Here is a 13,008-nt window from a genome sequence, read left to right as displayed (position 1 = left end):
TGACGAAAAGTCTCTTGTAGAAACTTTGTTGCAGTTACAGCGTTTCTTGGAGCAGACTGCGGTTGATCCGAGGTCAGAGGAGTCTGAAGTTGTTGCAGAGGATTCTTGAAAGAAACTTGCAAGCAGAATCTGAGAGGATTGGCTACCATATCAGCTAAGGACCTATCAGGAGGTGTCTCTGACATCACCTGCTGACACTGGACACTCTGAGTGTCCCCACACCTTGCAAAGCAAGATTGATGAAGTCTGGGACACACTGGAGGAGCTCTGGGCACCACCCTTAGAGTGGTGATGGACAGGGGGGTGGTCACCCCCCTTTCCTTTGTCCAGTTTCCCACCAGAGCAGGGAAGAAGAGGTCCCTGAACAGGTGTAGACTGGTTTATGCAAGGAGGGCACCATCTGTGCCCTCCAAAGCATTTCCATAGGCTGGGGGAGGCTAAGCCTCCCCAGCCTGTAACACCTATTTCCAAAAGGAGAGGGTGTAACACCCTGCTCTCAGAGGAAATGCTTTGTTCTGCCTTCCTGGGACTGGGCTGCCCAGACCACAGGAGGGCAGAAAACTCTCGGTGAGGTGGCAGCAGCTGTAGCTGCAGTGCAAGCCTCAGAGAGCTGGTTTGGCAGTACTGAGGGTCCATGGTGGAGCCCCCAGGATGCATGGAATTGGCTCCCTAATACCAGATTTTGGAATAGGGGGACAATCCCATGATCTTAGACATGTTACATGGCGATATTCGGAGTTACCATTGTGAAGCTACATATAAGTATTGACCTATATGTAGTGCACGCGTGTATTGGTATCCCTGCACTAACAAGGTCCGGGGAAATGGCCCTGAACTATGTGGGGGCACATTTGCTAGTGCAAGGGTGCCCTCACGCTTAGTAACTTTGCACCTAACCTTCAGCAAGTGAAGGTTAGACATATAGGTGACTTATAACTTACTTAAGTGCAGGTGCAGTTCACGCAGTACACAGGATTACTGTCCGGCGTGGGGAAGCAAGGACTTACCTCCACCAAATTTGGACAGATGGACCACTGGACTGTGGGAGACACTTGGACCCAGCTCCTGTGTTCCAGGGACCACGCTCGTCAGGATGAGAGGGGACCCAGAGGACCGGTAATGCAGAAGTTTGGTGCCTACGTTGGCAGGGGGAAGATTCCGTCGTCCCACCGGAGACTTATTCTTGGCTTCCACTGCAGGGTGAAGGCAGACAGCCCTCAGAGCATGCACCACCAGGAAACAGTTGAGAAAGCCGGCAGGATGAGGCACTACAATGTTGCTGATAGTCATCTTGCTACTTTGTTGCAGTTTTGCAGGCGTCCTGGAGCAGTCAGCGGTCGATCCTTGGCAGAAGTCGAAGAGGGAAGTGCAGAGGAACTCTGGTGACCTCTTGCATTGGTTATCTGAGGAATAGCCCAGAGGAGAGACCCTAAATAGCCAGAAACTGAGGTTTGGCTACTAAGAAATGAGGCTTGGCTACTGAAAGAGGTAAGCACCTATCAGGAGGGGTCTCTGACGTCACCTGCTGGCACTGGCCACTCAGAGCAGTCCATTGTGCCCCAACACCTCTGACTCAAAGATGGCAGAGGTCTGGGACACACTGGAGGAGCTCAGGGCACCTCTCCTGGGAGGTACTGGTCAGGGGAGTAGTCACTCCCCTTTCCTTTGTCCAGTTTTGCGCCAGAGCAGGGCTGGGGGATCCCTGAACCGGTGTAGACTGGCTTATGCAGAGATGGGCACCATCTGTGCCCATCAAAGCATTACCAGAGGCTGGGGGAGGCTACTCCTCCCCAGCACTTCACACCTATTTCCAAACGGAGAGGGTGTAACACCCTCTCTCAGAGGAAATCCTTTGTTCTGCCTTCTTGGGACTGGGCTGCCTAGACCCCAGGGGGGCAGAAACCTGTCTGAGGGGTTGGCAGCAGCTCCAGTGGAGACCCCGGAAAGGCAGTTTGGCAGTACCCGGGTTCTGTGCTAGAGACCCGGGGATGCATGGAATTGTCACCCCAATACCAGAATGGTATTGGGGTGACAATTCCATGATCCTAGACATGTTACTTGGCCATGTTTGGAGTTACTATTGTGACGCTGTACATAGGTAGTGACCTATGTACAGTGCACGCGTGTAATGTTGTCCCCACACTCAAAAAGTCTGGGGAATTTGCCCTGAACAATGTGGGGGCACCTTGGCTAGTGCCAGGGTGCCCTCACACTAAGTAACTTTGCACCTAACCTTCACCAGGTGAAGGGTAGACATATAGGTGACTTATAAGTTACTTATGTGCAGTGGTAAATGGCTGTGAAATAACATGGACGTTATTTCACTCAGGCTGCAGTGGCAGGCCTGTGTAAGAATTGTCAGAGCTCCCTATGGGTGGCAAAAGAAATGCTGCAGCCCATAGGGATCTCCTGAAACCCCAATACCCTGGGTACCTCAGTACCATATACTAGGGAATTATATGGGTGTACCAGTGTGCCAATGTTAATTGGTGAAATTGGTCACTAGCCTGTGAAAAGATCTTAAAGGTGAAGTCCCCTGGAACTTGATACATTTTTGTAAGTTTGCACCACAAATGCGGCACAAAAAATCTATAAATACGGGCCTTTGTTTTTATTCGCCTGCTGAAGAATAATTTCTTCGATATGAATATCGCCAAAGCTCACCAATATCGTTCGAGGATATCGTAAGAGGCTGTACGGCAAGCACTCGATGAGCAAGCATTATAGAAAAGTCTTGATTCAGCTAATTCTGGGAGAACATATTGCGTAAGAATATCTATAATAAGGTTTGTAACTGTTCGCCCATTTTCGCTTCCTTCTGGAACCCCAGTAAATCTTAAATTAGATCTGTGAGGGCTTAATTTGGAAATAGTTAAGAAATGGGAAGCCACCGGATTTAGGAAAATGGGGGATTTCTTAAGTGGAGATGGTTGGGAAACGCTTGCGAATATTGAGGTTGCCGTCCAAAGTGACTTTCTGCTTCTGGGGTCTTATAGTAATTTGCTCAGCAACTTCGCTGACTTGGACTGTGGTCAGATACGTGATACTCAAAAGATAGTGAAAGAGCTGGTTGACCCATCCGGGGGCAGACGAGCGGGGGAATGGAGAAGGATACTGTTTGAATGGAAAAGTCCCAACCTTTATAATAAAGTCACTAGGAAATGACAGCGGGATGAAGGGTTAAAATTGACTAAGGGTATCTGGGAGAAAATCAATGAATTAAACTTTGGTGCATTGAGAGGTGCAAATTGGCATAGAATGCTATTTTTTAATACATGGCTGCTTTATCGCACTCTGCAATTTCTGGCCCGGATCATTCCCAGCTGTCCCAATCATTGCTTTCGCTGTCAACGGGATGGAATAGCAAATTAGACTCATATTATAGGCACTTGCCGGGTTATTCATGAGTTTTGGGGTGAGGTACTTAATTCTTTGCAGCGATACAGGCAAAAATCGACCCTTCGGTGTGGCTATTGGTCCTGGGCTATGAACCTGAGGTAAAGCTTGCACCTAGATGGGTGAAATTGTTCTTTATCAGTACATCAGTGGCCAGATCCCTCCTATTAAAAAAATTGGTGCACCACGCAGACTCCAACTATTGGTGAATGGTTAAATAAAATGGTACAAGTAAGAACCCGGGAATGGAAGTATGCTGCGAAGTCAGGGGGGCTCAAGAGATTCTTTCAAACTTGGGGTAGGATGTTTGAGATGATTTAGACAGCCCCGCCTAACTAGCTATTCCTAATGTGTGACTAATGAGGTTGTTAATGCTACCTGGATGGTAAGGCCCGTTTGAACGTATTCTGGAATTGAAAATGTTGATGTTATGATGGTCGGATTTCTTTATAAAAATATATTTTTTTTTTAAAACAGCCTCTTGAGTAGCAAAGGAGGACTCTGAGAGCAGAGTATTGTGCACTGAGGCCAGTCCACTCTGCAGTAACTCCAACAGGCCCTACACAGTCACCGGTAAGAAGTTCCCAAGGAATCTGCAGGATTTCTTAAGAATCTCTGTGACCACCCGAAAGGTAATCCATGTCAGCGATGCAGCCATGTCTACATTTCACATGTTTAACTTCATGTTACAATCCTAAAGGCTATTTCCTTTTGCCAGCTGTTGTATTTCTGTATATTTTTAAGTAGCATACACTGGTTGTGTGAACCAGGTCTTTGTTGGATGTGTAGTGAGTTCTGGCTGATGGTTGGTGGTAACGACAGGCATGATTGCTACCTCCAGGCAGTTCCAGTGGGTCAGGATGGTGTTCAGACCACCTGCTCGTCCCATCCTTTCAGATGTGGTAATTGTAGCTACCATTTTATATGGAGGTGTGGGAAGGAGGGAGGCAGCTGTTGAAATACTGACAGGTGCAAAGGAAAATGTGCTTACCAGTGAGGAGAGAGTGGGTCGTGTGTGTGAGCGAGAGAATGGTGAAGGTGGGGGGGACACAAGGAGGTACCTGCAGGAGGGCAGAGCATAAAGACAGTGATGAAGAGGAAGGAGACGACCTGCACCTACGCAGGTGGACAGTTTCAGGAGATGTGGAGAGAGAAAGAAGTGGCAAGAGGGTGAAGAGCTGCAGAGAACAGTCCCTGAAGCCACTCCCCTGCAACTGGCCTTGGTAATGTTTAAATCACAGGCCTGGCTTGTTTTAGGGGAGTATCGGTTATTGTGTTTTTTGTCGGGATACAATGATAGAAAACTCACAAGAAGCAGTCATTGCTCTGATTCACTCATACATGTCACTTATGGTGTCACATATGCAGCAGTAAAATGTCACTCATTCACACTAAAACTATCAAAATGTCACACATAAAGAATTCAATATCTTGGCAGCTATGGATGATTTAGTCTATTTCTACAAGATTATTCAGTTTAATTCTACAAACTCAACAGAAGGTGCTGACAGACTCCTCCCTGTGCAGACACTTCCAGACTCTCTCCTATTGGGGCAGGTGCAGATCCGGTGCCTGAAAATGAAGATACTATACAGAGAGGAGCTCATCTCCCCTCTACAGAGACAGACAGACAGACTCACAGGGGCTCATTCTTTCTCTAGACAGACGTACAAAGCTTCCATCCTCCTCTGCACAGACACAGGGGTCCTCTCTCCCCTGCAGAGGGCTGGACACGAGGAGGAGGAGGCTGCCAGATATTATTCTACTTACAGGCTGGAGAGGAGCTCATCAGCATCTGGTACTGGCACTGACACGGAGTATGAATCTGGAGCTTAAAGGGAGGAGATGTCCAGTCTCCCACTACAAACGTATCATTCATCCCTACACATAGCGCTATGATGTCCAGTCTCACTACAAACCGTATCATTCATCCCTACACATAGCGCTATGATGTCCAGTCTCACTACAAACCGTATCATTCATCCCTACACATAGCGCTATGATGTCCAGTCTCACTACAAACCGTATCATTCATCCCTACACATAGCGCTATGATGTCCAGTCTCACTACAAACGTATCATTCATCCCTACACATAGCGCTATGATGTTCATTCTCACTACAAACGTATCATTCATCCCTACACATAGCGCTATGATGTCCAGTCTCACTACAAACCGTATCATTCATCCCTACACATAGCGCTATGATGTCCAGTCTCACTACAAACCGTATCATTCATCCCTACACATAGCGCTATGATGTTCAGTCTCACTACAAACCGTATCATCCCTTCACATAGCGCTATGATGTAAGTCTCTCACTACAAACCGTATCATTCATCCCTACACATAGCGCTATGATGTCCAGTCTCACTACAAACCGTATCATTCATCCCTACACATAGCGCTATGATGTCCAGTCTCACTACAAACGTATCATTCATCCCTACACATAGCGCTATGATGTTCAGTCTCACTACAAACGTATCATTCATCCCTACACATAGCGCTATGATGTCCAGTCTCACTACAAACCGTATCATTCATCCCTACACATAGCGCTATGATGTCCAGTCTCACTACAAACCGTATCATTCATCCCTACACATAGCGCTATGATGTTCAGTCTCACTACAAACCGTATCATTCATCCCTACACATAGCGCTATGATGTCCAGTCTCACTACAAACCGTATCATTCATCCCTACACATAGCGCTATGATGTCCAGTCTCACTACAAACCGTATCATTCATCCCTACACATAGCGCTATGATGTCCAGTCTCACTACAAACCGTATCATTCATCCCTACACATAGCGCTATGATGTAAGTCTCTCACTACAAACCGTATCATTCATCCCTACACATAGCGCTATGATGTCCAGTCTCACTACAAACGTATCATTCAAACCCAGCATGTAGCGCTATGATGTCCAGTCTCACTACAAACCGTATCATTCATCCCTACACATAGCGCTATGATGTCCAGTCTCACTACAAACCGTATCATTCATCCCTACACATAGCGCTATGATGTCCAGTCTCACTACAAACCGTATCATTCATCCCTACACATAGCGCTATGATGTAAGTCTCACTACAAACCGTATCATTCATCCCTACACATAGCGCTATGATGTCCAGTCCCACTACAAACCGTATCATTCATCCCTACACATAGCGCTATGATGTCCAGTCCCACTACAAACCGTATCATTCATCCCTACACATAGCGCTATGATGTCCAGTCCCACTACAAACCGTATCATTCATCCCTACACATAGCGCTATGATGTCCAGTCCCACTACAAACCGTATCATTCATCCCTTCACATAGCACTATGATGTAAGTCTCTCACTACAAACCGTATCATTCATCCCTACACATAGCGCTATGATGTAAGTCTCTCACTACAAACCGTATCATTCATCCCTACACATAGCGCTATGATGTAAGTCTCCCACTACAAACCGTATCATCCCTTCACATAGCGCTATGATGTAAGTCTCTCACTACAAACCGTATCATCCCTTCACATAGCGCTATGATGTAAGTCTCTCACTACAAACCGTATCATCCCTTCACATAGCGCTATGATGTAAGTCTCTCACTACAAACCGTATCATCCCTACACATAGCGCTATGATGTCCAGTCTCACTACAAACCGTATCATTCATCCCTACACATAGCGCTATGATGTCCAGTCTCACTACAAACCGTATCATTCATCCCTACACATAGCGCTATGATGTCCAGTCTCACTACAAACCGTATCATTCATCCCTACACATAGCGCTATGATGTAAGTCTCACTACAAACCGTATCATTCATCCCTACACATAGCGCTATGATGTAAGTCTCTCACTACAAACCGTATCATTCATCCCTACACATAGCGCTATGATGTCCAGTCTCACTACAAACGTATCATTCAAACCCAGCATGTAGCGCTATGATGTCCAGTCTCACTACAAACCGTATCATTCATCCCTACACATAGCGCTATGATGTCCAGTCTCACTACAAACCGTATCATTCATCCCTACACATAGCGCTATGATGTCCAGTCTCACTACAAACCGTATCATTCATCCCTACACATAGCGCTATGATGCAAGTCTCACTACAAACCGTATCATTCATCCCTACACATAGCGCTATGATGTCCAGTCCCACTACAAACCGTATCATTCATCCCTACACATAGCGCTATGATGTCCAGTCCCACTACAAACCGTATCATTCATCCCTACACATAGCGCTATGATGTCCAGTCCCACTACAAACCGTATCATTCATCCCTACACATAGCGCTATGATGTCCAGTCCCACTACAAACCGTATCATTCATCCCTTCACATAGCACTATGATGTAAGTCTCTCACTACAAACCGTATCATTCATCCCTACACATAGCGCTATGATGTAAGTCTCTCACTACAAACCGTATCATTCATCCCTACACATAGCGCTATGATGTCCAGTCCCACTACAAACCGTATCATTCATCCCTACACATAGCGCTATGATGTCCAGTCTCACTACAAACTGTATCATTCATCCCTACACATAGCGCTATGATGTAAGTCTCTCACTACAAACCGTATCATCCCTACACATAGCGCTATGATGTAAGTCTCTCACTACAAACCGTATCATTCATCCCTACACATAGCGCTATGATGTCCAGTCTCACTACAAACCGTATCATTCATCCCTACACATAGCGCTATGATGTCCAGTCTCACTACAAACCGTATCATTCATCCCTACACATAGCGCTATGATGTCCAGTCTCACTACAAACCGTATCATTCATCCCTACACATAGCGCTATGATGTCCAGTCTCACTACAAACCGTATCATTCATCCCTACACATAGCGCTATGATGTTCAGTCTCACTACAAACCGTATCATTCATCCCTACACATAGCGCTATGATGTCCAGTCCCACTACAAACCGTATCATTCATCCCTACACATAGCGCTATGATGTCCAGTCTCACTACAAACGTATCATTCATCCCTACACATAGCGCTATGATGTCCAGTCTCACTACAAACCGTATCATTCATCCCTACACATAGCGCTATGATGTCCAGTCTCACTACAAACCGTATCATTCATCCCTACACATAGCGCTATGATGTCCAGTCTCACTACAAACCGTATCATTCATCCCTACACATAGCGCTATGATGTCCAGTCTCACTACAAACCGTATCATTCATCCCTACACATAGCGCTATGATGTCCAGTCTCACTACAAACCGTATCATTCATCCCTACACATAGCGCTATGATGTCCAGTCTCACTACAAACCGTATCATTCATCCCTACACATAGCGCTATGATGTCCAGTCCCACTACAAACCGTATCATTCATCCCTACACATAGCGCTATGATGTCCAGTCCCACTACAAACCGTATCATTCATCCCTACACAGAGCTCTATGATGTTCAGTCTCACTACAAACGTATCATTCATCCCTACACATAGCGCTATGATGTCCAGTCTCACTACAAACCGTATCATTCATCCCTACACATAGCGCTATGATGTCCAGTCTCACTACAAACCGTATCATTCATCCCTACACATAGCGCTATGATGTTCAGTCTCACTACAAACGTATCATTCATCCCTTCACATAGCACTATGATGTAAGTCTCTCACTACAAACCGTATCATTCATCCCTACACATAGCGCTATGATGTAAGTCTCTCACTACAAACCGTATCATTCATCCCTACACATAGCGTTATGATGTCCAGTCCCACTACAAACCGTATCATTCATCCCTACACATAGCGCTATGATACAAGTCTCACTACAAACCGTATCATTCATCCCTACACATAGCGCTATGATGTCCAGTCCCACTACAAACCGTATCATTCATCCCTACACATAGCGCTATGATGTCCAGTCCCACTACAAACCGTATCATTCATCCCTACACATAGCGCTATGATGTCCAGTCCCACTACAAACCGTATCATTCATCCCTACACATAGCGCTATGATGTCCAGTCTCACTACAAACGTATCATTCATCCCTACACATAGCGCTATGATGTCCAGTCTCACTACAAACCGTATCATCCCTACACATAGCGCTATGATGTAAGTCTCTCACTACAAACCGTATCATTCATCCCTACACATAGCGCTATGATGTCCAGTCTCACTACAAACCGTATCATTCATCCCTACACATAGCGCTATGATGTCCAGTCTCACTACAAACCGTATCATTCATCCCTACACATAGCGCTATGATGTCCAGTCTCACTACAAACCGTATCATTCATCCCTACACATAGCGCTATGATGTCCAGTCTCACTACAAACCGTATCATTCATCCCTACACATAGCGCTATGATGTTCAGTCTCACTACAAACCGTATCATTCATCCCTACACATAGCGCTATGATGTCCAGTCCCACTACAAACTGTATCATTCATCCCTACACATAGCGCTATGATGTTCAGTCTCACTACAAACGTATCATTCATCCCTACACATAGCGCTATGATGTCCAGTCTCACTACAAACCGTATCATTCATCCCTACACATAGCGCTATGATGTCCAGTCTCACTACAAACCGTATCATTCATCCCTACACATAGCGCTATGATGTCCAGTCTCACTACAAACCGTATCATTCATCCCTACACATAGCGCTATGATGTCCAGTCTCACTACAAACCGTATCATTCATCCCTACACATAGCGCTATGATGTCCAGTCTCACTACAAACCGTATCATTCATCCCTACACATAGCGCTATGATGTCCAGTCTCACTACAAACCGTATCATTCATCCCTACACATAGCGCTATGATGTCCAGTCTCACTACAAACCGTATCATTCATCCCTACACATAGCGCTATGATGTTCAGTCTCACTACAAACCGTATCATTCATCCCTACACATAGCGCTATGATGTCCAGTCCCACTACAAACCGTATCATTCATCCCTACACATAGCGCTATGATGTCCAGTCCCACTACAAACCGTATCATTCATCCCTACACATAGCGCTATGATGTTCAGTCTCACTACAAACGTATCATTCATCCCTACACATAGCGCTATGATGTCCAGTCTCACTACAAACCGTATCATTCATCCCTACACATAGCGCTATGATGTCCAGTCTCACTACAAACCGTATCATTCATCCCTACACATAGCGCTATGATGTTCAGTCTCACTACAAACGTATCATTCATCCCTTCACATAGCACTATGATGTAAGTCTCTCACTACAAACCGTATCATTCATCCCTACACATAGCGCTATGATGTAAGTCTCTCACTACAAACCGTATCATTCATCCCTACACATAGCGCTATGATGTCCAGTCCCACTACAAACCGTATCATTCATCCCTACACATAGCGCTATGATGCAAGTCTCACTACAAACCGTATCATTCATCCCTACACATAGCGCTATGATGTCCAGTCCCACTACAAACCGTATCATTCATCCCTACACATAGCGCTATGATGTCCAGTCCCACTACAAACCGTATCATTCATCCCTACACATAGCGCTATGATGTCCAGTCCCACTACAAACCGTATCATTCATCCCTACACATAGCGCTATGATGTCCAGTCTCACTACACACGTATCATTCATCCCTACACATAGCGCTATGATGTTCATTCTCACTACAAACGTATCATTCATCCCTACACATAGCGCTATGATGTCCAGTCTCACTACAAACCGTATCATTCATCCCTACACATAGCGCTATGATGTCCAGTCTCACTACAAACCGTATCATTCATCCCTACACATAGCGCTATGATGTTCAGTCTCACTACAAACCGTATCATTCATCCCTACACATAGCGCTATGATGTCCAGTCCCACTACAAACCGTATCATTCATCCCTACACATAGCGCTATGATGTTCAGTCTCACTACAAACGTATCATTCATCCCTACACATAGCGCTATGATGTCCAGTCTCACTACAAACCGTATCATTCATCCCTACACATAGCGCTATGATGTCCAGTCTCACTACAAACCGTATCATTCATCCCTACACATAGCGCTATGATGTCCAGTCTCACTACAAACCGTATCATTCATCCCTACACATAGCGCTATGATGTCCAGTCTCACTACAAACCGTATCATTCATCCCTACACATAGCGCTATGATGTCCAGTCTCACTACAAACCGTATCATTCATCCCTACACATAGCGCTATGATGTCCAGTCTCACTACAAACCGTATCATTCATCCCTACACATAGCGCTATGATGTCCAGTCTCACTACAAACCGTATCATTCATCCCTACACATAGCGCTATGATGTCCAGTCCCACTACAAACCGTATCATTCATCCCTACACATAGCGCTATGATGTCCAGTCCCACTACAAACCGTATCATTCATCCCTACACATAGCGCTATGATGTCCAGTCCCACTACAAACCGTATCATTCATCCCTACACATAGCGCTATGATGTCCAGTCTCACTACAAACGTATCATTCATCCCTACACATAGCGCTATGATGTCCAGTCTCACTACAAACCGTATCATTCATCCCTACACATAGCGCTATGATGTCCAGTCTCACTACAAACCGTATCATTCATCCCTACACATAGCGCTATGATGTTCAGTCTCACTACAAACGTATCATTCATCCCTACACATAGCGCTATGATGTCCAGTCTCACTACAAACCGTATCATTCATCCCTACACATAGCGCTATGATGTCCAGTCTCACTACAAACCGTATCATTCATCCCTACACATAGCGCTATGATGTCCAGTCTCACTACAAACCGTATCATTCATCCCTACACATAGCGCTATGATGTTCAGTCTCACTACAAACGTATCATTCATCCCTACACATAGCGCTATGATGTCCAGTCTCACTACAAACTGTATCATTCATCCCTACACATAGCGCTATGATGTTCAGTCTCACTACAAACCGTATCATTCATCCCTACACATAGCGCTATGATGTCCAGTCTCACTACAAACCGTATCATTCATCCCTACACATAGCGCTATGATGTAAGTCTCACTACAAACCGTATCATTCATCCCTACACATAGCGCTATGATGTCCAGTCTCACTACAAACCGTATCATTCATCCCTACACATAGCGCTATGATGTCCAGTCTCACTACAAACCGTATCATTCATCCCTACACATAGCGCTATGATGTTCAGTCTCACTACAAACCGTATCATTCATCCCTACACATAGCGCTATGATGTCCAGTCCCACTACAAACCGTATCATTCATCCCTACACATAGCGCTATGATGTTCAGTCTCACTACAAACGCATCATTCATCCCTACACATAGCGCTATGATGTCCAGTCTCACTACAAACCGTATCATTCATCCCTACACATAGCGCTATGATGTCCAGTCTCACTACAAACCGTATCATTCATCCCTACACATAGCGCTATGATGTCCAGTCTCACTACAAACCGTATCATTCATCCCTACACATAGCGCTATGATGTCCAGTCTCACTACAAACCGTATCATTCATCCCTACACATAGCGCTATG

Source organism: Pleurodeles waltl, chromosome 4_2, assembly GCF_031143425.1.
Source record: "Pleurodeles waltl isolate 20211129_DDA chromosome 4_2, aPleWal1.hap1.20221129, whole genome shotgun sequence".
Lineage (NCBI taxonomy): Eukaryota > Metazoa > Chordata > Amphibia > Caudata > Salamandridae > Pleurodeles > Pleurodeles waltl.
Note: the sequence above shows the minus strand (reverse complement) of the source record.